Genomic DNA, 24,231 nt, shown 5'->3' with positions numbered 1-24,231 from the left:
TCTAGCCTTTAGGAAGCATTGTGAAGGATGTGTCAGATACAATGTAACACAATTATTACACACAATAAAATTGAATGCTTTGTCCAAAATATTAATTAACACTTTCATATAGATATTAAAAATGAGAAAAGACTGGTGTTAGTCTTTAATCTCTAGCCTTAAATGTTCAAGAAATACCAACAACATTTTATTTAGGCAATATTCAGTCAATGTCCGCCTGTGAGAGTTCAGCAAAATGTATGGTTCCTAATCTGTCCATAGTGCTAAATGTTTCTAACATTGGAGTCTACAGAGATATCCAGAGGAAAGACTAGTTTCAAGTCACAGACAAAAAAACCTGAAGGTTCCCAAGGTGCTCCATGCTGAACCTCTCTAAAATTCTAGGTTCATCACTACTTTAAATGAGCTCAAGTCAAATATTGTAAAATCCCTTGTGGATAAAAGTTCATTTGTTCCAATTTGTTCTCGGTGAGTATAAATATTCTATTCTCTTCTTCCCCCATACAAGGATCTTCAGGTACCTCAAAGTTGAAGGCAGGCTTTGCTCTAATCTACAGGAACCAGTATCTTGCTTTTTGCTGATCACGGTTGAAACATCCAACTACCTTCAGGCTATTGGGCTTCCTCTAAAGTTAGAACTGAGATATATCATCAATGATTGAGTGTCTAGATATTACAATGATATGCCCTGCAGGAGGGTATGGTTGACTTTCTGCTTGATAATGGAGCTCTGGGTTTCAGGATCTGTAGATGCACACTTTGAAGGCTTTGGGTCCTTGAGATTTTTACAGGACAATGAAAGAGTTTATCATTGACCCCCAACCACACCAAATTTGTAATCAAAGCTAAATGAACTAGGGTCTCCAGGTGGGCTTTGTGAGCTGGTCAGGCTTACTTGCAATCCTATGATGCAGGAGCTGCTCAAGTCAGTTGTTGGTCTTCACTTATTCTGGCACAGTCACAGAGTGAGAGTTGGACACTCTTTTCTCGCGCCCTTCGCAATGGTGTTGGTTGCTGATCTGTTCACGTACTGCTGGATGATGCATAAAATAGACCACATTTTCTGAGGTTGAGTGAGACAGAACAGCGCTATAAGGAACTCTTCTCCATTTTGGTGGCGAAAAAGGCCTTACACATAGTCTGGGTGATTGTAGATCTAGTTTAGTGTTTTCAGGGTTAGATCTGTGTGCCCTTGCTTCTTTATGGTAAGGTATGTTTTGAATGCCTAGTGACTTGTGGATGATGTTTGACTGGTAGGTGTCAAGCCTTGAGCAGCATCCTGTTGAGCTACACCTGGTAGCTTACTTCCAAGTGGAGTTAGTAGAGTACCCTAGGAACAGGTTTCTTGTACAGCATGACAAGCTGGTAAAACTGCTTTGAGGTGCATACTGGTGGACATTTTGGAAAGCCTATTTGTCAATGTTGCTGCAATTAATCAAATAGATTGGTAGGGTCAATCCCAAGTAGTCTGTGAGTCCCAGAGGTCTCACAATGAAAATGCCAAATTCTTCCACACACCACAGAATAACCACAACGGTGGAGCAGTTGATATTCTCCCAAACTAATCTCTCATAACTGACCCATTCAAAACATCTGTGACTCACCATCCTCTTATGAATACCATTTAATGACAATAGCTGCCCTTTCAGAGCCAAGATCCTGGCCCTCTACCATAGTCCACACACCAAGGGCCGGAGACCTTGAGAATATATTTGAATTACTATTACCAACCCAAACACCCCACAAATCTTCTCTTCATTCAAAGGGACTTTATCCCAGCCCAAACAATCAACTTCTGCACATCTTATTCTTGCAGCTCCACTCTGACCATTCACTACTTAATACACTCCTTATACATATGCATTAGCAGGGTAAACTAGCATACCTCCTACTGATTTATTATACATAGATTTACACTCTAGCCACCTTTGATCCCTCTCCCTCTTATCATCCTATCATTGCTATATTGGTCAGTATTATTCCTACCTCACCAGCATTAGTATTGTCCTCCTGTCCTAAAGGAAACTCTCCTGGTATTCTTCCAACAACCTTAAACCAAACCCAACATGGTCTTATACACTTACAACAAATTACATCATTTGCAATATGTACAAAAGTACCCAGAACCTTGCATATAACTCTATATTCCCTTTGCACAAGGTTCTCCTAACAAGTATCATTCCACTGCCCTGGGTTGCTGTGCACATTTGCTTATAAAAACATGAATGTATGCACTCTTTCATAAATTGTGTAAGAATCTAACCATCAAATAATAACTGGAATGCAAACACACTCTGGATACATTATCCAAGACCCTAGAGGATGAAAAATATGTTTACTTCCAAAACTTTATTACTTCACTTTCAACATGCCCACAAGAACTGCCACACCGAATTAAGTCTTCGTTCTTCACTAAGCACAACAATCTCTCTGTTCCTCATCTGTGCAGCAGACTTTGCATACTGCCTCCAACTAATTGTGAAAAATAGGGCAAACCCTTGCTACTTTATAAATCGCCTGTTCCCTTGACCCCCAAACACTCTAGTGGGCTTGTTCACTTTGCTTCTATGCCACCGCCAGATCTTCCCCAGAACCTTAAACCTGCTAGCACTTCTTGTGCTCCTGAATGTTTCATTTCCCAAACCATCAATCCACTTGTTTGAGCCTTTAGAGTACTGCTCTGTCTCACTTCCTAATTCATAAGCTCACTCTTACCTAGCCACCATGTATCAGACTTTAGATTTGGGATAGTTCTACTGTTACTAAACAATTTCTATATCAGACCCCCTCATTCCCTTTATCACCCAATGTTTCAACTGTTTTACTTCTCCAAATATTCAGCCACTTGACTTTTTATATGATGAATACTAACAATCTGCCGAACTCCTTCCAATGAGGTATCTGCGCTCACCATTCCACAGACACATCCCTTACATGCATAGTTAACTTCATCACTTCTGCTCACCACAACAATCTTGCATTCATCCGTATACTCCTTGATCTATCAACACATTTCAACATCTTTGATCACTCTTCTTCACTTTGCTATTTAAAGACTTTTGGCATTACAGGTTTTGCCCTTAACAAGTGTTCCTCCTATCTTAATGACTAGTCCTCCTTCTCTGTTGCATATATGTTCAAAAAAAATCACAGCTTACTGCATTAACTGTTGATGTCCCGCCCCAGGCTCTATTTTTGGTCTTGTATTTCTTCTCTTTGTACCACTTCTCTTGGTGACATCATTTGCCTATTTGGGTTCTGTTAAAATGTAAATGCAGATGACAACCAAATCTTAATACGGCTCCTCCAATCACATTTATCTAATTGATTTACTGCCATTCATCATTGGATGTCTCTATGTTCCCTCATATTAAATTAATCTAAAATGGGTGTCCCTTATCTTCTCTCTGGTGTTTCTATGAACTTTATTCTTAGCTCTTATTCCCTCCTGTCACACTGATGTTTGACTCTTGTGCAAGAATGATTCTTGTACCATTAATGACTCCAAACAGCTGAAATCATTCATCAACCGAACTACACTGATCCAGGAAATCGACCCTAAATGTTCGCAACATTTGCCCTCGTATCCTCTTTTTAGTAGTCGTAGAACTGATCGTCTTGTTAGCAATCAACAAACCAGGTCATTGCAATCATATTCAAGTAGGCCTTACTAGTTGCTCTTTCTCTCATCCCAACAAAGTCTTAAACTTCACCATTAGAGTATTATGGAAACTCCCTAGAATCATCAATACTTCATGTTATCACCATATGGCTGCTTAAAATTCTGGCAAAATCAGTGCCTGAACCTAGGAGATTTACTCCTGCAGTCTAAGACCAGCAGATTAGCACTTCTTGAAATCCTTGCATCTTCCAGGTTCTGATCTTTTTGCATTGGAGGGCATAGCAACTGGAACTCATTTCCACAAGCCATGTGGACCACTCCACCACAACAGGAATTTAGAAAATCATTAAACAATCACCTCTTGAAATTTGAAGCTAACAAAGGTTAAATATCCTACAAGGACACCAAAAGATTGTATATGTTCATTTGTATACACACCTCAGTCGAGCAATTATCCACCCCATTATGTCTATGTTTAAAAGTTATTTACAAAAAGGGGGTGGTGATGAACAGAGTGTCTGAGTTAAACAGACCACTCTTACCCAGTCCAAAGATCAGGGCTTGATCCATCACCGTTATTTATCTCACTGCCCCATCCCAGTTCAGAACCTGGCTATATGCAAATCAGTCTGTCCCTGGCCCAGTGCATCATGGGAACAGGGCAGACTAAACTACCAAGCCAATTCTTCACCAGAAAGGAGACAAGCTACCGGGGACCGGTTTCTGGCATTTCAGCCTTCTTCGGCCCGGCTTGCTTGAATCCTGATGGAGCAGTGAGAAAGGGACTCATGTCTGAGTATACCCTGCCACACCTATAGTGGCCAAAAACGATTTACAAAAAGGGGGTGGTGATGAACAGAGTGTCTGAGTTAAACAGACCACTCTTACCCAGTCCAAAGATCAGGGCTTGATCCATCACCGTTATTTATCTCACTGCCCCATCCCAGTTCAGAACCTGGCTATATGCAAATCAGTCTGTCCCTGGCCCAGTGCATCATGGGAACAGGGCAGACTAAACTACCAAGCCAATTCTTCACCAGAAAGGAGACAAGCTACCGGGGACCGGTTTCTGGCATTTCAGCCTTCTTCGGCCCGGCTTGCTTGAATCCTGATGGAGCAGTGAGAAAGGGACTCATGTCTGAGTATACCCTGCCACACCTATAGTGGCCAAAAACGATTTACAAAAAGGGGGTGGTGATGAACAGAGTGTCTGAGTTAAACAGACCACTCTTACCCAGTCCAAAGATCAGGGCTTGATCCATCACCGTTATTTATCTCACTGCCCCATCCCAGTTCAGAACCTGGCTATATGCAAATCAGTCTGTCCCTGGCCCAGTGCATCATGGGAACAGGGCAGACTAAACTACCAAGCCAATTCTTCACCAGAAAGGAGACAAGCTACCGGGGACCGGTTTCTGGCATTTCAGCCTTCTTCGGCCCGGCTTGCTTGAATCCTGATGGAGCAGTGAGAAAGGGACTCATGTCTGAGTATACCCTGCCACACCTATAGTGGCCAAAAACGATTTACAAAAAGGGGGTGGTGATGAACAGAGTGTCTGAGTTAAACAGACCACTCTTACCCAGTCCAAAGATCAGGGCTTGATCCATCACCGTTATTTATCTCACTGCCCCATCCCAGTTCAGAACCTGGCTATATGCAAATCAGTCTGTCCCTGGCCCAGTGCATCATGGGAACAGGGCAGACTAAACTACCAAGCCAATTCTTCACCAGAAAGGAGACAAGCTACCGGGGACCGGTTTCTGGCATTTCAGCCTTCTTCGGCCCGGCTTGCTTGAATCCTGATGGAGCAGTGAGAAAGGGACTCATGTCTGAGTATACCCTGCCACACCTATAGTGGCCAAAAACGATTTACAAAAAGGGGGTGGTGATGAACAGAGTGTCTGAGTTAAACAGACCACTCTTACCCAGTCCAAAGATCAGGGCTTGATCCATCACCGTTATTTATCTCACTGCCCCATCCCAGTTCAGAACCTGGCTATATGCAAATCAGTCTGTCCCTGGCCCAGTGCATCATGGGAACAGGGCAGACTAAACTACCAAGCCAATTCTTCACCAGAAAGGAGACAAGCTACCGGGGACCGGTTTCTGGCATTTCAGCCTTCTTCGGCCCGGCTTGCTTGAATCCTGATGGAGCAGTGAGAAAGGGACTCATGTCTGAGTATACCCTGCCACACCTATAGTGGCCAAAAACGATTTACAAAAAGGGGGTGGTGATGAACAGAGTGTCTGAGTTAAACAGACCACTCTTACCCAGTCCAAAGATCAGGGCTTGATCCATCACCGTTATTTATCTCACTGCCCCATCCCAGTTCAGAACCTGGCTATATGCAAATCAGTCTGTCCCTGGCCCAGTGCATCATGGGAACAGGGCAGACTAAACTACCAAGCCAATTCTTCACCAGAAAGGAGACAAGCTACCGGGGACCGGTTTCTGGCATTTCAGCCTTCTTCGGCCCGGCTTGCTTGAATCCTGATGGAGCAGTGAGAAAGGGACTCATGTCTGAGTATACCCTGCCACACCTATAGTGGCCAAAAACGATTTACAAAAAGGGGGTGGTGATGAACAGAGTGTCTGAGTTAAACAGACCACTCTTACCCAGTCCAAAGATCAGGGCTTGATCCATCACCGTTATTTATCTCACTGCCCCATCCCAGTTCAGAACCTGGCTATATGCAAATCAGTCTGTCCCTGGCCCAGTGCATCATGGGAACAGGGCAGACTAAACTACCAAGCCAATTCTTCACCAGAAAGGAGACAAGCTACCGGGGACCGGTTTCTGGCATTTCAGCCTTCTTCGGCCCGGCTTGCTTGAATCCTGATGGAGCAGTGAGAAAGGGACTCATGTCTGAGTATACCCTGCCACACCTATAGTGGCCAAAAACGATTTACAAAAAGGGGGTGGTGATGAACAGAGTGTCTGAGTTAAACAGACCACTCTTACCCAGTCCAAAGATCAGGGCTTGATCCATCACCGTTATTTATCTCACTGCCCCATCCCAGTTCAGAACCTGGCTATATGCAAATCAGTCTGTCCCTGGCCCAGTGCATCATGGGAACAGGGCAGACTAAACTACCAAGCCAATTCTTCACCAGAAAGGAGACAAGCTACCGGGGACCGGTTTCTGGCATTTCAGCCTTCTTCGGCCCGGCTTGCTTGAATCCTGATGGAGCAGTGAGAAAGGGACTCATGTCTGAGTATACCCTGCCACACCTATAGTGGCCAAAAACGATTTACAAAAAGGGGGTGGTGATGAACAGAGTGTCTGAGTTAAACAGACCACTCTTACCCAGTCCAAAGATCAGGGCTTGATCCATCACCGTTATTTATCTCACTGCCCCATCCCAGTTCAGAACCTGGCTATATGCAAATCAGTCTGTCCCTGGCCCAGTGCATCATGGGAACAGGGCAGACTAAACTACCAAGCCAATTCTTCACCAGAAAGGAGACAAGCTACCGGGGACCGGTTTCTGGCATTTCAGCCTTCTTCGGCCCGGCTTGCTTGAATCCTGATGGAGCAGTGAGAAAGGGACTCATGTCTGAGTATACCCTGCCACACCTATAGTGGCCAAAAACGATTTACAAAAAGGGGGTGGTGATGAACAGAGTGTCTGAGTTAAACAGACCACTCTTACCCAGTCCAAAGATCAGGGCTTGATCCATCACCGTTATTTATCTCACTGCCCCATCCCAGTTCAGAACCTGGCTATATGCAAATCAGTCTGTCCCTGGCCCAGTGCATCATGGGAACAGGGCAGACTAAACTACCAAGCCAATTCTTCACCAGAAAGGAGACAAGCTACCGGGGACCGGTTTCTGGCATTTCAGCCTTCTTCGGCCCGGCTTGCTTGAATCCTGATGGAGCAGTGAGAAAGGGACTCATGTCTGAGTATACCCTGCCACACCTATAGTGGCCAAAAACGATTTACAAAGACTAATTTGCATACAGCCAGGTTCTGAAACTGGGATGGTGCAGTGAGCTAAAAAACGGTGTTGGATCTAGCCCTGACCTCTTGACTGGGTGAGAGCTTTCTGCTTAATTCAGAGACTCTGTCCCTCACCACCCCTTGTTGTAAATATTTTTGTCCACCCTAAGCGTGGAAGGGTATTCTCAGATGTGAGACCCTTGCTCATTGCACCATCAGGATTCAAGCAAACCGGGCCGAAGACGGCTGTAATGCCAGAAACCGGTCCCCGGGAGCTTGTTTCCTTCCCAGTGTAAGAATTGGCTTTTGTAGTTTAGTTTGCCCTGTTCCCATCATGCACTGGGACAGGAACAGACTAATTTGCATACAGCCAGGTTCTGAAACTGGGATGGTGCAGTGAGCTAAAAAACGGTGTTGGATCTAGCCCTGATCTCTTGACTGGGTGAGAGCTTTCTGCTTAATTCAGAGACTCTGTCCCTCACCACCCCTTGTTGTAAATATTTTTGTCCACCCTAAGCGTGGAAGGGTATTCTCAGATGTGAGACCCTTGCTCATTGCACCATCAGGATTCAAGCAAACCGGGCCGAAGACGGCTGTAATGCCAGAAACCGGTCCCCGGGAGCTTGTTTCCTTCCCAGTGTAAGAATTGGCTTTTGTAGTTTGGTTTGCCCTGTTCCCATCATGCACTGGGACAGGAACAGACTAATTTGCATACAGCCAGGTTCTGAAACTGGGATGGTGCAGTGAGCTAAAAAACGGTGTTGGATCTAGCCCTGATCTCTTGACTGGGTGAGAGCTTTCTGCTTAATTCAGAGACTCTGTCCCTCACCACCCCTTGTTGTAAATATGTTTAAAAGTTTACATGGTGTATCTACCTAACCCTTTGCTTAGGAGGCATAATTTATTAGATAGCCTCACACCAATGGAAATCTACTACTATCAGAGAAACGTAGCCAGACAGAGAAAGACACTCACGCAGAACTGGGAAAGGGAACTAAACTATGATGTCCCTTCACCTGTGTGCACAATTACAAGTCGCCTGATCCGAAAACTACACAAAGAGGTTGTACCCAGTAGCCATTTTAAATGAAGTAACTCAGAACACTAAGGAAACTACTCAAACTAGGTCTGTGAAATAAAACACCTGCCTGACTTGCAGCTGCCCCGCCAATACCAATCTAGTGCACGCAGAGAAAGAATTCATTTGATAGCCTCTATTGATATTAGTTTATCAAAGTTATTCTGTTCAGTGTTGTCTTCAAATGGCCTACACTGCTCAATAAGGATGGATTGTCAGGAATATAATGGCAGCAAATAAAAATAATACTGGAAAATAGAATCCTGATTTACTGTTATATTACAACGTGCCTTTACCCAGTGATGCTTATACAAACATGTCAATGCATTTGTAGTTAGTACATCGACTTTATGACTAAGGTGACTGCTTTATAGTCGTTATTGGAATTCTGCAGCTACACATTGTATATCAATTACATTGTTCTCCGAAGATTGATAGATAAATAAACTTTATTGTTTCAAGTTATTTAAAACCATCACAATATAAAAAGCAGTAGGAATAAAACTGATTGCACGGAGCTAAAAACAGATCTCAGAAAGAACAATTTAAGTCAGTTTACGCAATTCTTAAACATATCTTTCCATAATAAATGTTAGCGTACCTTAAATGTGTTTTGCACGTGGGCAAAGTTCTAAATTATTGCATATAACAAAAGGTATATGCTGATATTAATACACGCTTTTATATTGGTTTGCCATAGAAAGGAGAATGCAGATAGATTTCTATTTGTCCGTGCAATTCTTGTTTCTATACAATCACTTTCCTAATAAATATTATTTGCAAGCCCTGTGGCTACCTTTATTTCACCCATCAAATAGTTGTCTTACTTACTGAATGAAAATGGGTCCTATTGTACATCATTCCTGAACAAACTGCTATATGCTGCTACACATAGATAAATAATTGCATTCATAAGTTAACTATTCTGCAAGTTAGGAGAGTGTTCTGTGATTCCAGGGAAACGTGTAAACATATGAAAAGCTTACTGCCTTCTGGAGACAATCTGAATGGACACTCCCAATCAAGGTGCTTCAACCATTTGGGGAACAGCCTCAACTAGACAATTTTCAGGGGCCCCTAAGGACTGCCCTTCTCTAACAAGATTCTTTGATCTATTTACAAACACAAAGGTTTCATTGCCCTGGGGTACTATTGGGAGATCTGGTTATTTACAGAGACAGATCAGATACTTTTAACACCTTTTGTCTGGGTAGGGTTCGTGAAATCCATTAGTTGTAGCTTCTCAACCATTCAAACCTAATCCCCGAGGAAGAAGACTTGTTGGGGGCATCCTCACAGCCCTCAACGTCTGTGCTAGTGAAGCATTCTGAACAGAAATGCCTGAAGGTACCTCCTCACACTAAAAGAGATTTGTAAATTGACCCTTGCTAGTGTATATAGCTAAGTAACGTGTTAATGTACTAGGCTGTGCTGTGACAAGACTTGTGAATATGTTTAGGCCTCATTGCAGTAACCTTAAAAACATTGATATCCCCAATATTACAAAAAAACTTCTCTGGACTCTTTTGTTTACAAACGTTTTGATTGAACTGCAAGCTTTTGCTGTCTAGAACAGATCAAAGAAAAACAAGTATATTTACAGCTTGAAGCTCACATGTAGCCGTTTAGATTCATTGATATGTATGTGTCCAGGTTTACCAGCCGTATGGCACAGATGCTGTAGGAAGATGCCTCTTTTTGCACGATCACCGCCATTTCATTTTGGAGTGTGGTTGCTGGTGTTTTTGATTCTGTGCACTGGGACTAATTGGCCCCAGTGCATGTGCTCTCACCCCTAAAATATGGTGAAATTGACTATAGTCCTAATTGGCATGTTTAACTTCACTTTAAGTCCTTAGTATATGGTACAATGTGTACTGAGGGCCTGTAAATTCAATGCCACTAGTGGACTACAGCACACATTGCGCCACCACTAGAAAGGCAATGCAAAAGACACCTGCAGGCCTAGTACTGTAGCCTAAATGAACAGTTTTTAAACTGCAAATTCGACCTGTCAAAATTACCCCTTTTGGTAGGCCCAATCTATTCTTTTGAATATTAGTAAGTCACCTCTACGTCGGTCTTAATGCCCAATAAGTCAAGGTGCATGTTAAAGGAACATGTAAATGATTAATGTAAAGGAAGACCTTACAGTAAAAAGGCCATAAAAGCTATTTTTGGACACTAATCTTTAAGTATCTGTATAGAACTAGACCAGCCGATCCTGTGGAGAAAATCTCCACCTTACACTTTAGAGCCAACAAATTAAAAGTAAATCTCAGGGTGAACAAGGATTTTTTTAAGTAGATACAAAAATCTGGAACCAGCTCCCATTACACATCCTAATGGAGGAATCTTGTTATACTTTTGACGAGTCGTAAGAGTGGGCTTTTCCGCTAATTCTGATAAATTGCTGACTGGTTCGCTTCGCTGTTAGTTCTTAGCACCTGCATGTGGTTTATTCTGTAATGTGCATCCTAATTATTATTATTAAAATATTTCAATTTATCAAAAGTGAGTGAATTTATTACCCTACTGGAGCATGGTGATCAATTTTGGGGGTATCTAGCTATAATATACCCCTACCCGCCAGATCCCGCTCTATCATTGTAACCTCACCACAAAAGAAAAATAGAAAAGGCAGAAAATGTCCTCATTAATGGAGGGTTTTGGTGTATTAGTTAAAACCGAGTCACATCTTTCATCCTTCAGGAGGCAATGGAAGCATGCCTGCTAGGTGATGGATTCCAGCGCTGAAAATGTAAACATCGAATGGGCGGAACTAGGAAAGAACAACATGACAGACGAAAAGGCAGGTGGAGAGAGAAAAAGGCTGAACAGGAGTCAAATCTAGGGAATGGATCAATGGGGCTGTGGTGCACAGAATTTTCTGGCTTTTTTTGGACCAAAAGGATGTTATGAAGAATCAAATTCACAGGAAAAAGCCTGGGCAGGAGGTGATCAGGCGGGAAATGGCTGTCTTGGGCCTCAGAAAGGGAGGCTGGACTTGGCCGCACATCATAATATTCCAGATTTAGGCAGGGAACTCGATATAGTCTGCCTCAAAACTCTTCCTAAGCAGGCGGTGTTCTCAGACGGGTTTACAGCCGGAAAAGGAAAGGCAGGGTGGGTTGATGGGAAATTCATAAACACTTTCCTTATGCTTTGCCACCCTAAAAGACAGAGAAAGCCGGTCATTCTATGAAAGGTCGGAATAATTGTGTTTTTCAGGGTGCAATGGGGCAGGGATCACCTTCATATTGAACTTGTTTGCGCGGGAAAAGTTTTTTTCAATAAGATTTTTTTTTTCTCTGTGAATTAAAAACAGATTTTTGGAACTAGTGCATTGTACACAGACGGAAAATCCCTGCCTAGTTTAGGATTAGGTTGTACACGCTAAACAAATCTAAGAATATTTGTAGATTCTTTCTTTTTTTAAATCTTCACACACCATATGAAGTTACTAATACCTCATGGCGCTTGTCTTACTCTGAAAATATATCTGATGATGATAGAAAAATCAGTGTTGGGATGGCGCTGTGAGTTAAATGTGTGTGATATGTGTTAATTTGGACTCCCTGAGTCGGAATCCCAGCAAAGTCAACTCTATCTTCCACCTTTCTGAGATCGGTAAACTAAATACCATTACATGGAATAATAATAACACCTGCTGTTTACAGCTCATTGAAATTGCAGAACTGCAGTATGAAGACTTATTTGAAAACAAATGATCAATTAATTTTACATTAATTGTACACAGAGAGGGTTTGATAACATTGTTATGAAGTTGTCCATAGGCAAATGAAATATAAATAAAACAGGGGGGGGGGGGGGGGGGGGGTGACTCAGGATTTGGCGCATACAGAGGCTAAGGGTGGAAAGGAGTTCCAAGCTCTCTGTTGATGAGACACATAATAGTATTAAAAGTGTATTACATGCACAAATGCAGCAGCAACAGTTCCACACAACAGGCAGATTCGTTTTTAGTGGCTTAGTGGACTAATGCGTCCACTGTAGGGGCCTGTGGTTGACCTCATGGTCACAGGTTACAATCCCGGTTGGTCCACTCAAGTCTTTCATCCTTCTGATGTCACTAAAATGAGTACCATTGAGTTAGGTAACAATAAACATCCGTTATTTAGCACCAAGATACCCTTGTGGGTGAACGTGCGCTTTACAAATATAAGTTATATTATGCTGTATTGGGTAAATGGCATTGGCTTAATACATTGAAAGGTGTTAAAACTCTGGATATAAATAATTATATATATAGAAACACAGATAGACATCATTTAGGCATCTCCAGTAGTAGGTACCTCTAGCTACCTCCCGCTTGCTCCTGGTGACCCTAGTATTGCCCATGAGATACCTGGCCTCAGAGGTCATAAAAGCAGTGTCAAGAGCAGAAGATAAACTTGGTACCCATGAGCACTGTTTACTTTCTGTAGCTCCCACTGACGCAGTGCATGAGGCTATCATTTTGTAAATAAGTTCTGCAATCCAATGTGCACTGTTCTAAAAAAACATAAAAAGTGCTCCTAGTTCGTAACTTTAAAAATGTATACAAGTTCCCACAGTAGGTTATCAATACACATATTCCACTTTGTTTTAAATAATAAGTCATAAATCAGGAATTTTCAATCGTTACATAGAAAGGTAAAATTGTATTTTATAGGCACACACTTCCTTTTACTACATAGCATTAAGCATGTATCCATTTATAGCAAGCCTTTAATATTATTTTGTCAGTTGGATAAGCATACACATTTTGAAGCAACACGTTGCCATGTTTCTTTATTTATGTATTGTGAATGTGTTTGAGCCTGTTTTATGTTGTTGTGGCGATATAGTTTCGTCTTTAAATAAACACAGGTTTTCCATGCATTCAAACGTAGAAATACGTGACGGATCCCCTGGCACGCCCTGTCAGTGTCCTAGGTGTAGCACAATTTCTATAACCTTAATCTAGTTGAAAATCAGCATATATCTTTGTTGGGAATTGGAATGTTATTATATTAGTGGTGGGCCCATTCCGATATACTTGACCTTTATGATGTCATCTCGATCAAACAAACATCGTTATCACTTCCAGAGACGATAAACGGTCAGGGTCAGCGGTCATATGACGCAATTTCCTGCAACCTCATTGACGCCAAGTGGTGCGTGATGTCATGCCCACTGCCTCTGGAATGTTGGTGAATTAACGTCGAAGGAAACATAGACACTGAAGAAGGCTATGCATGGTCACATCATGTGGTCCTATAAAGATTACTAACAGGGGAAATTGTCAGTGCAGCTTCACGGCGCCCAGGTAAGAGTCGAGAGAATACAATATTTCCGAGGAAACATCCATATCCATCCCCCTCCCTCTCGTGAATTGGCAGAGAGGTGGGGTGAGTGAATTCCAGATGAAGTCTCACATTGCTGAAAAGGCCTTGGACACTAGTAATGTAGAACAGAAGACCACCGAGTAGAAAAATCTTGGCAAGCCAAGGAAGCGTGAAACTACTCAGTGCCCCTGTGCCGTCGAGAACCACTTGCTTTTCCCTTTAAAAAAAAGTTTTTCAAAGTTTGAGCTCCTGGTTATCATATCCCCCATTCAATGGTTTCCTAAATGCATTTCATTATTGCATTCTCTTTTACTTTTAGGGGATGCGATGTTATGTCGACTCCCCAGGGGTGTAACACAGACTCCTGCAGCACAGGGCCCCCCACCGTTAACAGAGCACCCTCCACTAAGCTTACAGTCCATGAACACCTCTTAGATATTCTGAGAGGGCCTGATCATTTTGCATTACACCTCTACCCTGCCCTCATTGTGATAATACGATAGACTGCCCTAGCAGTTTGTGTGAGGGTGTGGCACAATGGTCAGAGCTGCTGGCTTTGGCTCTTGGGAACCTGGTTTGAGTCTCAACATAGGTTCACCACCCTGTGATTCTGTGCAAATCTCTTAATCTCCCTGTGCGTACCACAAAAGGCATGTGTCCTTGTGTAACGTAGCTGGTGCTCATGTAAATTGCTCCAATACCTTCGGGTCGAGTTCTTGCTATATTAAACTGCAAAAAAAAGTCAATATCTGAGAAGGCCAAGGGGCAGATTTATGTTGGGAATGCGCCACGTTTGCGTCACGCAACTGCGGCATAAACGTGGCGCATCCCTACGACCGATTTACAACGTGACGCATCTAGGCAGATGCGTCACGTTGTAAAGCCCTGCGCCGCTTGTGGGCGTTCCGGCGCAGGGTGGGCGTTCCGGGGCAGGTGCGCCTCGCAAAAGTGGCTGAGTGAAATCTATAAGATTTCACTCAGTCACTTTCAGGCCAATGCTGCGTCAAAACCCTGCGCCTGCTTGAAGCAGGCGTAGGTCTTGATGCAGCATTGTAAAGATGGGGCACCCCCGCGCCTTGCTGGAGCTGCGTCGCGCTTGCGACGCAACTCCAGCAATGCGCCACCTTAACGACACAGATGCGTCACGCATCTGTGCCGTTTTTGCCCCATGGTGCGCCGCATTGTAAATGCGGCGTACCATGGGTGGCAGAGCGGCGGCGCAAAATAACTGGCGCATCCCTGGGGATGTGCCAGTTATCATAAATCTGCCCCAAAATAAGTACCTGTCCCCAAAAATGAGTGTTGGTGGGTCCCACCAGCAACCATCTGCTCAAATTAAGCATTGAGTGGGCACTGAGTGAGCACACATCCGAAGCACTAGTATGCATTGTAACCCATGAGTCACGTGCGTCAAGATGGGGGTCTCTGGATGCTCCCCTTAGTCTCCTACAAAAAAACAAAAAAGACCGATTCGTTTAAATTTGTAGGAGCCTGCCTGGCTGAAGAAACAAGGCAACTGTGTCTGGAAGGGAAGAGCAGAGAGAGGGTGAGATTCTAGCAGCAAGTGAAAGAAGTGGACGAGACAGAGATTGAGGAGGGGGATTTAGGGGACAAACAGAAGAGGGATTACACGGACACACACTCTTAACCAGTAAAACGTGTCTTCCCTGTTCTCTCTCCATGTTTGAGTTGATTTATGGATTTCTGCTTTCACCCACAAAGGCTAAAACATCTGGCGCGCGGAGAAACAATAATACTCCAGGCCAGAGCATGAAATCCCACGGAAAGGGCAGGAGATGCCGGATTCCCCCAAACTGATAACTTTTTACACGCATGGGGCTTTTTAAAACAAACACAGGGGGCGTCCTCACGCAGCGCAGCGGAGGGCGCTTCTCCGGGCCTGTCAGTGGGATGGATTCCTGAGGTGGAAACATCGCTCTGCTGGAGAGGAAGGCTGCGTGCGCGGGCCCACGGGCTCCCCGCTCCGCGGCGCCTGGAAGATCTACCGCGGCTCGCGTTTCACGGGCTCCGGCGGCCCCAAAATCAAAGTTAACCAGTGTTATTTAATTCCATTACAGGTTCTAATCCAACCTGTGAGCGCGTCTCTGCGTAGGCTCGTCTGTTTGTCACGTCATTCGTCATACTTTCACTTTCCTCTTTTTATTTATTTATTTTTATTTATTTAATGCGATTTTATATAGCGCGAACATTACCCGAAGGGCGCTTTACATAAGAACCGGTTGCGATACATAAGAATGTATTTATTATTTTTAGTTGTTGTCGTCTGGTAAAATTAGACGGTGTGTGTCGCACTGAAAGGCCGCTGTTCTAGAAAACAGTTCACCAAAGGGATCTAGGGAATAATATTCTAACCCTAATTTTTAACAATTTTATGTTATATCTGTCGGAATTCACACAAGTCTGTTTGCCCCCACCATCCCCTTAGACCTTCAAAATATTCATCTCGTGCTGCCAGTGCTTAATTTGCAAAAACATACGTGCCAGGGCTCTCGTTAGGAGGCCACTGCAGCTTGCAGCACACATTGCCCCTGCCATGCTGCCAGTGATATTAACAACACAACTACTAACCATCCCACTCCTACAAGTGTGATAGTTTGGACGATTCCACCCCCCCCCCCCCCCCCAAAGCTATGAGAACGGCTTGGGCGACAGATAATAGGAATTTATAATGTATACTGAATTAATAGTTAACTGTAGTAGTCACCTTTAAATTTGTCAGACAGTGCCACCTTGTGGCAGACTGGAACAAGCGCCAGTGCTGACAAGTAAGTGCCAGTACGGAGCACAGGAAAGCACTGGCTCAAATTGAGCACTGAGTGCTGCCCATTTCTGCTATAGAAAACATGAATACAAAGCGCCTAAATTGAGGTTCACAGATCCTGACTTGGTGCAAGAGGCGGCGCCCGAATCTGTCCTCAAACCCAATCTACCATTTTGCTGCCCTGAGGCCTAGCTAATGGCACTGCAGTCTACTCCACTGAGCGATCACTTGCTATAAAACCCAGGACAATAGGCTATGACAAATAACTGATTTTAATAGTATAGCAATATTACTAATAATATTAACATGACTACGCTGTTGTTATTGATAATACCAGTGCTATTACTTCTACTGCGAACAACATCACTAACACTAGTAATGCTGCTAGTAATAAGAATTATCATTTAACTACAGTAACAAAAAAATACTAATAATCTTAAAAACCTCTACAATTCTGCCAACATTACTGCCACTAACATTAATAACAATAATAAGAGTATTAATGAAAATAACTTTTATTACAATAATACTGAAAACATATTACTACTACTTATCATTACTATTAACACCAAAAACATTAGCATTCCTAATATTATCAATAATAATACATAAGTAATAATAGTGAAAATATATGCAGTACATGATTGACCCTTAGGGCCTAATCAACATCATTAAAATGACTATAACTTCTTTTTTGGAACATCCTTTGAATCACAATTGTGAGGCTTTATTGCAATGTAAAAAGTAATGTAAAAAGCAGGCAACTGAACGGCACTTGCTTTAAAAAATTTGAAAGACATTTAATATTGTTATTATTGTTGTTAATATTATAAATAACAGTGAAAACATTATTACTACTACTTCTAATTATAATGTTAATAATAAATGCCTTTCGAAATTTATAAAGCAAGTACCATCCAGTTGTCCAAAATGAATACCTTCTTTTTTTATTCCAATAAAGCCTCACATTTTTGTAGAAAGCGTGTTCAAAAATCAAGTTATAGTAATTTTAATGATATTTATTCTGCCCTAAGGGACCAACAAGTACCATATGAAGTACAGAATGCAGAAAAGGTTGCATACCACCAGGCAGCAACTTCACATTAAATAAATATTGAAGACCAAGAGTCTAGGATCAATATACAACACTTAACTTTCTTTCTGTTTGCTGTTGATAGAAACTTTAGAGTGTTTTTTACACAGGGGCTCATTTCGGATTACCTTTATGCGAGGCAAGCGGGAGTGACCGACCTAACTTCTATCATATTGTTGAATCCTCACAAATTGCATTTAATGTGAGTTATTCCCAGAGTTTTATATAGTGCGAACTTGACCCGAATCGGGTATCAGAGCACTTTACATAGCACCAGTTGCATTACATGAGAACACATTAATTTTTCTTAGGCATGGGGAGATTAAGTGATTTGCCCAGAATCACAGGATGTTCAGCGTCATTGCCGAGACTAGAACCCAGTTCCCCAGATTCAAGGTCGACCGCCCAAGCCGTTAGGCCAAGTCTCCCAGTACGCGTTTATTTAACCAGTCTGAACAGTTTGTCTGAAGGTAGGCTTTTTAAGATATTTCTGAATTGCGAATTCTGAAGTGAGATGAGAAGACAGGTGGTAGCTGCGTATCTTGGAAATAATTTTGTTATGGTCATCATGTTTTAAAATGTAGCACTTTATATTTTAGGTCTACACAAGCTCCAAGAAGTCCAGCAGTGCTGAAGATTTGCTGTTGTTTTAAAGACAAAGAAGCTATAGTTCTGAAAGTGCACAGCTGTTGCTATTCCCTGTCCCATTCTGTCACATTCTCCTATAATTCTGTAATGGCATGTTCATGTGGCTCCTGATATAGGGGCTCTCCTGGGTATCAACTATATTTGAATTACACTAATTTAAAAAAGAAACAACATGTTAATGTAGTGTCCAGTGATAGTCAAAAAATGTCCAGAAGAAAAGTCAGCACCTACCTGCCTAGACTGGCTTGGGACATTTCCGAAAGCTAAGCCACCAAAGTTGAACTGAGCATTTCATATTTTGGCAACCTGGTCGACACAAAGGCTTGGTGGAGGTAGGAGCTTAACTGAAGGGCGAATATATTCTTTGAAGGAAGGTCGGGTTCTCACCTATACCTACATTAGCTCGTGGCCTGTTTTGGTTTAGATTCAGCATCCAAAAATGATCTCTTGCTCATACCTCAGCATTAAACAAATAGTGTTTAAGTTATTAGTATTGATGTTAACTGAATGCCTTAGATACAATTGGGCGCCCTCTTCATATTAGTGGATTGAGGTCTTTTCACAAACACTTCAAAGGTTTTTGGTTTGTAGATTAACTTTTACGCGCTGCTCTCACTTTAGTAGTGTCCCTTCAGTCTTATGGAAGCAAGGGTGCAATGGGCAAACTTGGTGAGAGCTTGCCAGAGACGAGAGAGTATATGTTGAGAGCACCCAGCATTGCACAAGTTGAGGACTTTAATCGAAAGATCTCCCTGTTCATTGCATGCTCTGTGTCGTTGGTTCATGCACAGTAGACTGTATAAGTAACAGCCAGATATTTCCTCTTTGGTACAAGACTGTTTTGCCCCAACAAGAGACAGAGGGACATTTGCAAGGAATTTTCCTAAAGAAGGATTCACTTTCATTGAGATGGTCACACCGGAAAACAAGATGGAAGTTCTTTAAGCGGAATGTTCTTAACGTTGTATTTCCGTTTATAAGAGAGAATCATTTCTCTGTAGAATTGTTGTTATACTCAAATGCGTTTTCTAATATAGTGAACAGTGGTTGATTCTGTGTTCTCTCATAGTCTCAGTTGCCATGTATATCATATTTACATTGATAGGTTTAAACAGAAACTGTAAATTCAATGTTTAATAGTTATGCTAATGTGTCCTTAATTGCTCTCATTGTTGACAAATAAAGGATCTTAAGCAAAGTGAGATAATTTTATTTTTTTAAGTACATAGTAATTAAGTTTAAATTAAATTGGTAAAATAGAATTAGAACTAAGACTATCTGGATCCCTGGCTAGCAATGTAACTTTTAGGCCAGATCCCCTTCCAAACAAGACGGTACACATAAAACTGTAGCGGAGACTGGACAGAAGATCCCAGCAGCCACTGAAAGTCAAATGCACTGTGATGTATCTGGATCTCTGCTCTACATCTTGCTTGCTGGGTGCCCGGAATTTTGCTATCATTATTACAGCAAAGCAGATAGTATTGCTCAACTGTATTAGGTGGAGGCACCAGGGGATTGTGTGAAGGAGATTAATATATCTGCCAAGTAATGACTGTGTTGTCCAGCTGCGATGGCAGGGCCAATCTACTCCAGTGCTCTGAGGGAGCTTTGCTCACCAGGCAAGGGAAAAACCAAGCTGTTCAATCTTCTTTGTAGTAGAAAGTAGCTCGTGGCACCAATTTTGGACACCTACACCAGCGATGCCATTTGATACACCCCGTTGCAGGCCAATGGGGTAACAAGATAACTGGAACAGGGACTGTGTAATTTATTTCTGCACAGCATGCAGGGGGCTCTAACATCATCTACAGGCCAAGAACAGTTTCTGGGGTTTGCCATTGAGAACTTGCATGTTTCTGCCAAGTTGGAAGAAGGTTAAAATAGTAAGCAAGCGTACCTCCTCTGCTAGTCTTCAGCAAAGATTTTTATAACAATGTGCTTAATTCCATTGTCTAACATTAGTTCATCACAAACGTTTAATATTTGTTTCACACAGCTGTCATTTTTCTTTTTTATATATAAGAGCATAGAGTCATTATTTACCATATTACAAAAAATGAACAAATATATGCAGTCAAAGCATATTACATACATGGTTCTTGAAACAAACTTCATTAGCAAAACAATTAACGTTAAAGAGAAAAGGTATCCATTACCAATGTAAGGTGAATAGTAAAATCAGTTTCTATCAATTTCTTTACTACACCGGCTATACACAGTGTAAGCTAAATTCACCACTCCAATGATTTGGAGATGGCATGCGACTGCAGGTATAGCAGAGATCAGTTTTTAGGACCCCACAGATGTGGGAGCTGAGTCGACCACCGATAATTTACTGCACCCCAATATTTTAAGCACCATGATGTTTACCTCGTGCTATTCGACTCCATTGTTCGTGTTGCTCTAGCAGCAAAAGACACCACTCTCCTCAACATTAAGCCCACTAATTAGCAGAGTAAAATTTCCAATAGGAACTCAGACCACTCAATAACTGAGTTCTAAATCAAAAATAAGTTTAAAATATTTATTACAGAATTTTTCATATACATGATACAGAGATAGGCATAAATGCCACAATGGCCCAGATACAGAACACATAATCACAAAATCATGACAAAATCCCTATGTAAGCAGTTAAATCTCTCTAGATTTTATGCCTCAATCTCATTTAGAGGACTGACAGCATTCTAAGAGAGGAGGAAAAAGACTCAAAATATTCAGATAGAGTCTGGGGAGAAAAGTAAGATGTTGTCCAGAGCCTTCAAAACTAGGGGTTTTTATACAGCTTTCCTGCATAAACAATTAGGAAAACTGCAGATTCAGCATGACCTAATTATGGCTAGCACTGTAAGGGTGGTATGCACTCCATGTAATCAATATTTAGTCAATGATACCTTTTTAATCCACAAATGCGTGCAGCCTGGTTATATGGCATGCCCAAATGCCATGGAAAACCACAATGAACTCTGTGGAGTGGGGCATCATCCTGCCCCAAAGCCAGACGCTCTGCTCTATGCCGCCATATTGACGAACATGTATGCCTTCAATTTAAACCCGGTATTCATAGTACACCATCATTATACTCTTCCAACCATCCTTTCTTCTTCTTTTTATGTGAATCCACATGCAGAATATGTTGCCATTTTTCAAGTTTCTTATATTTAAACTGTGCCCATTAGGACCTCTTGTAAGAATATGATAGATGCAGGGTTCAACACAAGCAGTTTTTATTTAGTAAAAACCCAATGCATTTCGGGCTGCGAAGCGCCCTTCTTCGGGGGTCACTATAAATAACAACAACAAAATTACTACTTAGAATGCTAATAATGAATATACATTTCACTTAGTAATGCAACCCGAGTTCTAATAAAAACTTAACATTGTGCCACCATGCCTTGTTACTCATTATATAAACAACAACGAATCCATTTAAAGAAATTTACATAAAGCGCCAATCCCATCGCCCAATCATCCCTCCCCCTCTTTCATTCGCTCACCCTTCTTTCATATATGCCTATACCCCATCTCTTGGTTACCTAGAGGTCTATCCCGATGTTCCCCATTACCGTCCTAAAGCCCTCCTTTTAAATATCCACAAACCCTCTGTGCAAACATTTAAATCACAATAGAAGATCGCCATGCTATTACCCCACTCAGATTTTCATTACTCTTACGCTGCTCCGGTCTTTTCAAGTTTAAAATGTAAACACTTCCTTCCCCCCGCTTCCAAACTTGTTTACGCTACGACGCACATCTCTATTATTTGCATACCTGCCGTGAAAGTTTAAAAGCCTTCCGTCACTACCCACCTCCCAATTGGAGCACGGGACCAACCTCCGATGCTGCGGTGGTCCCGCCATGCAAATTAGGATACGCCCGCCACACTGGCAGGCGTATCTTGGGCCTTTTACATTACGAGTGGATCTGCTGGCAGCAGACCCGCTCGCAATGTAAAAGGACTTTGCACAGCATTGCAATGCACAACATGGCAGGCACCACGTGGTGCCTGCCACCGGGTGCATTGCAATGAGGGGGTACCATTAGAACTCCCCATATGAACCCCCCCACCACACGAACACCCTGGGGGCCAGCAACAGGCCCCCAACAACTAGAACCGCGTGCCTTTCCATGGCTGCATTGCCGCCATGGAAAGGTAATTTTCCACCTACATTATAATATGGATGGCGGTGTCTTGCAGGCACCACCACCATATTGTGTCCTTTTTCTGCCCGGTCGACAATTCGACCAGCAGAAAAGCAGCGGACGGTCTTTCCGTCTGCCGCAGTCCCTCCGCCATACTAATATGGCGGGGGAGAATCAGGGACAGATGGCAGTGACCACTGCCGGCCCGGAGGTGGAGATCCACCCACCATCATAATGGGGCACTAAGTTCTTCTTCAGGCCTACATCGGAACTTCCAGAGGAAATCTTTCGAAATAATACATAGAGAGCACAGTGTAAAGTTTAAATCACAATACACGCTTTCTAAAGACAATCTGCATTTATGTCATACTCTGAGCTCTGTGAAAAATGAGAGGAGAAGACTCACAGTGGGTCTCTGATTGGGAGGTGTGAATGAGCAGGAGCAAGATGAGCAAAACATCAGAAACGTCCATCATTCCAATAAAATGGAGTCTTTCATGAAAATGTGGCATAACTATTGTTGCATTTTTAATCACATTTCTAATCCACCTAATGAAATAGTTTCATGTGCATCTTGATTAGTTCATCAGTTAATGAGCAGTCATTTACACTCAACCCTCTACATATAATACTGTGTTATGATATAATTTGTATATTCAACCTGTGCTTTAATTCATTAACTTGTGCACTTCACCTTTATGCATTCTCACAAACATTGCTGTGCACATTTAGAAATCTCATTTAGGGACCGATTATGATGTTGTGCGGAAAGCTTCCGAATGCCATTCAGATTCCCCTAGACTGTGTGGGAACCAATCTGCCCGACTCGGTCGGAAACAATTCCAGCCGACCAATTACATTGCTTGCGGTTGGAAAGGAAACCGTTCAGTCAATCGGAATCGGTTCCTACCAGCATTCTGAGAATCTGAGTCGCTCGGAGCCAAATCGTACATCTCTACGGACAGCGCATCCAACCGACATATAAAGATGTTGGAATCGGTCAGCCTCTCTGCCTCAGTTAATCCGACATGGAAATGCTGTCGGAAACTGTCTTTGGGGGCCTCTAGCAGGCCCCCCGTCATCCTGCAGCTTCCGGTTGGGGGTAGAGGAAATACACAAGGGACTCCTCTGTAAAGCCATGTACAGTGTGGCAGGCACCATGGGGGGCCATGACAGGGTGCAAGGTTTTCCACAACCACTCCTTTTCCTCATAGGAGCCAGTGTTGTTGGTCAGATCACAGGCTTCATTTGAACTCAATGGGAGAACTTACGAACGGTGTTCTGAACCATCATATTTGGTCATGTGGAACCGTCAACTGTGAGTCGGTCGGAACCGATTCCAACATGGAGTCGGGTGGAAGGTTGCCGCACAACATCAGAATCGGTCCCTGAGTTGTATTGGAGTGAATCAATAACCTATGTTTTTACATTTATTGGATATTCACGTTATAATGATGATAGCTTGCCTTCCTATGGTCAATAATGTTAGAATGCGTCTCCATTTTGTTTCTAGGGCTAATTTATCTTGACATTAGGCCCACTGCTTGTATGCTGTTTCTTCCTTTCTTTGCAGGTGTGTTATCAA

The 24,231-nt window shown here is 42.5% G+C and overlaps 1 protein-coding gene across 1 annotated transcript in view; it reads left to right on the top strand.

The window, feature by feature from the left end:
* Positions 1–24,231, top strand: part of NTN5 (netrin 5) — a 269,309-nt gene that overhangs the window by 153,927 nt on the left and 91,151 nt on the right. The gene's annotated exons all lie outside the window — the stretch shown is intronic.

The sequence above is a fragment of the Lissotriton vulgaris genome, chromosome 7, assembly GCF_964263255.1.
Source record: "Lissotriton vulgaris chromosome 7, aLisVul1.2, whole genome shotgun sequence".
NCBI lineage: Eukaryota > Metazoa > Chordata > Amphibia > Caudata > Salamandridae > Lissotriton > Lissotriton vulgaris.
The sequence above is the reverse complement of the archived record's forward strand: the minus strand, read 5'-3'. Positions and strand labels throughout refer to the sequence as shown.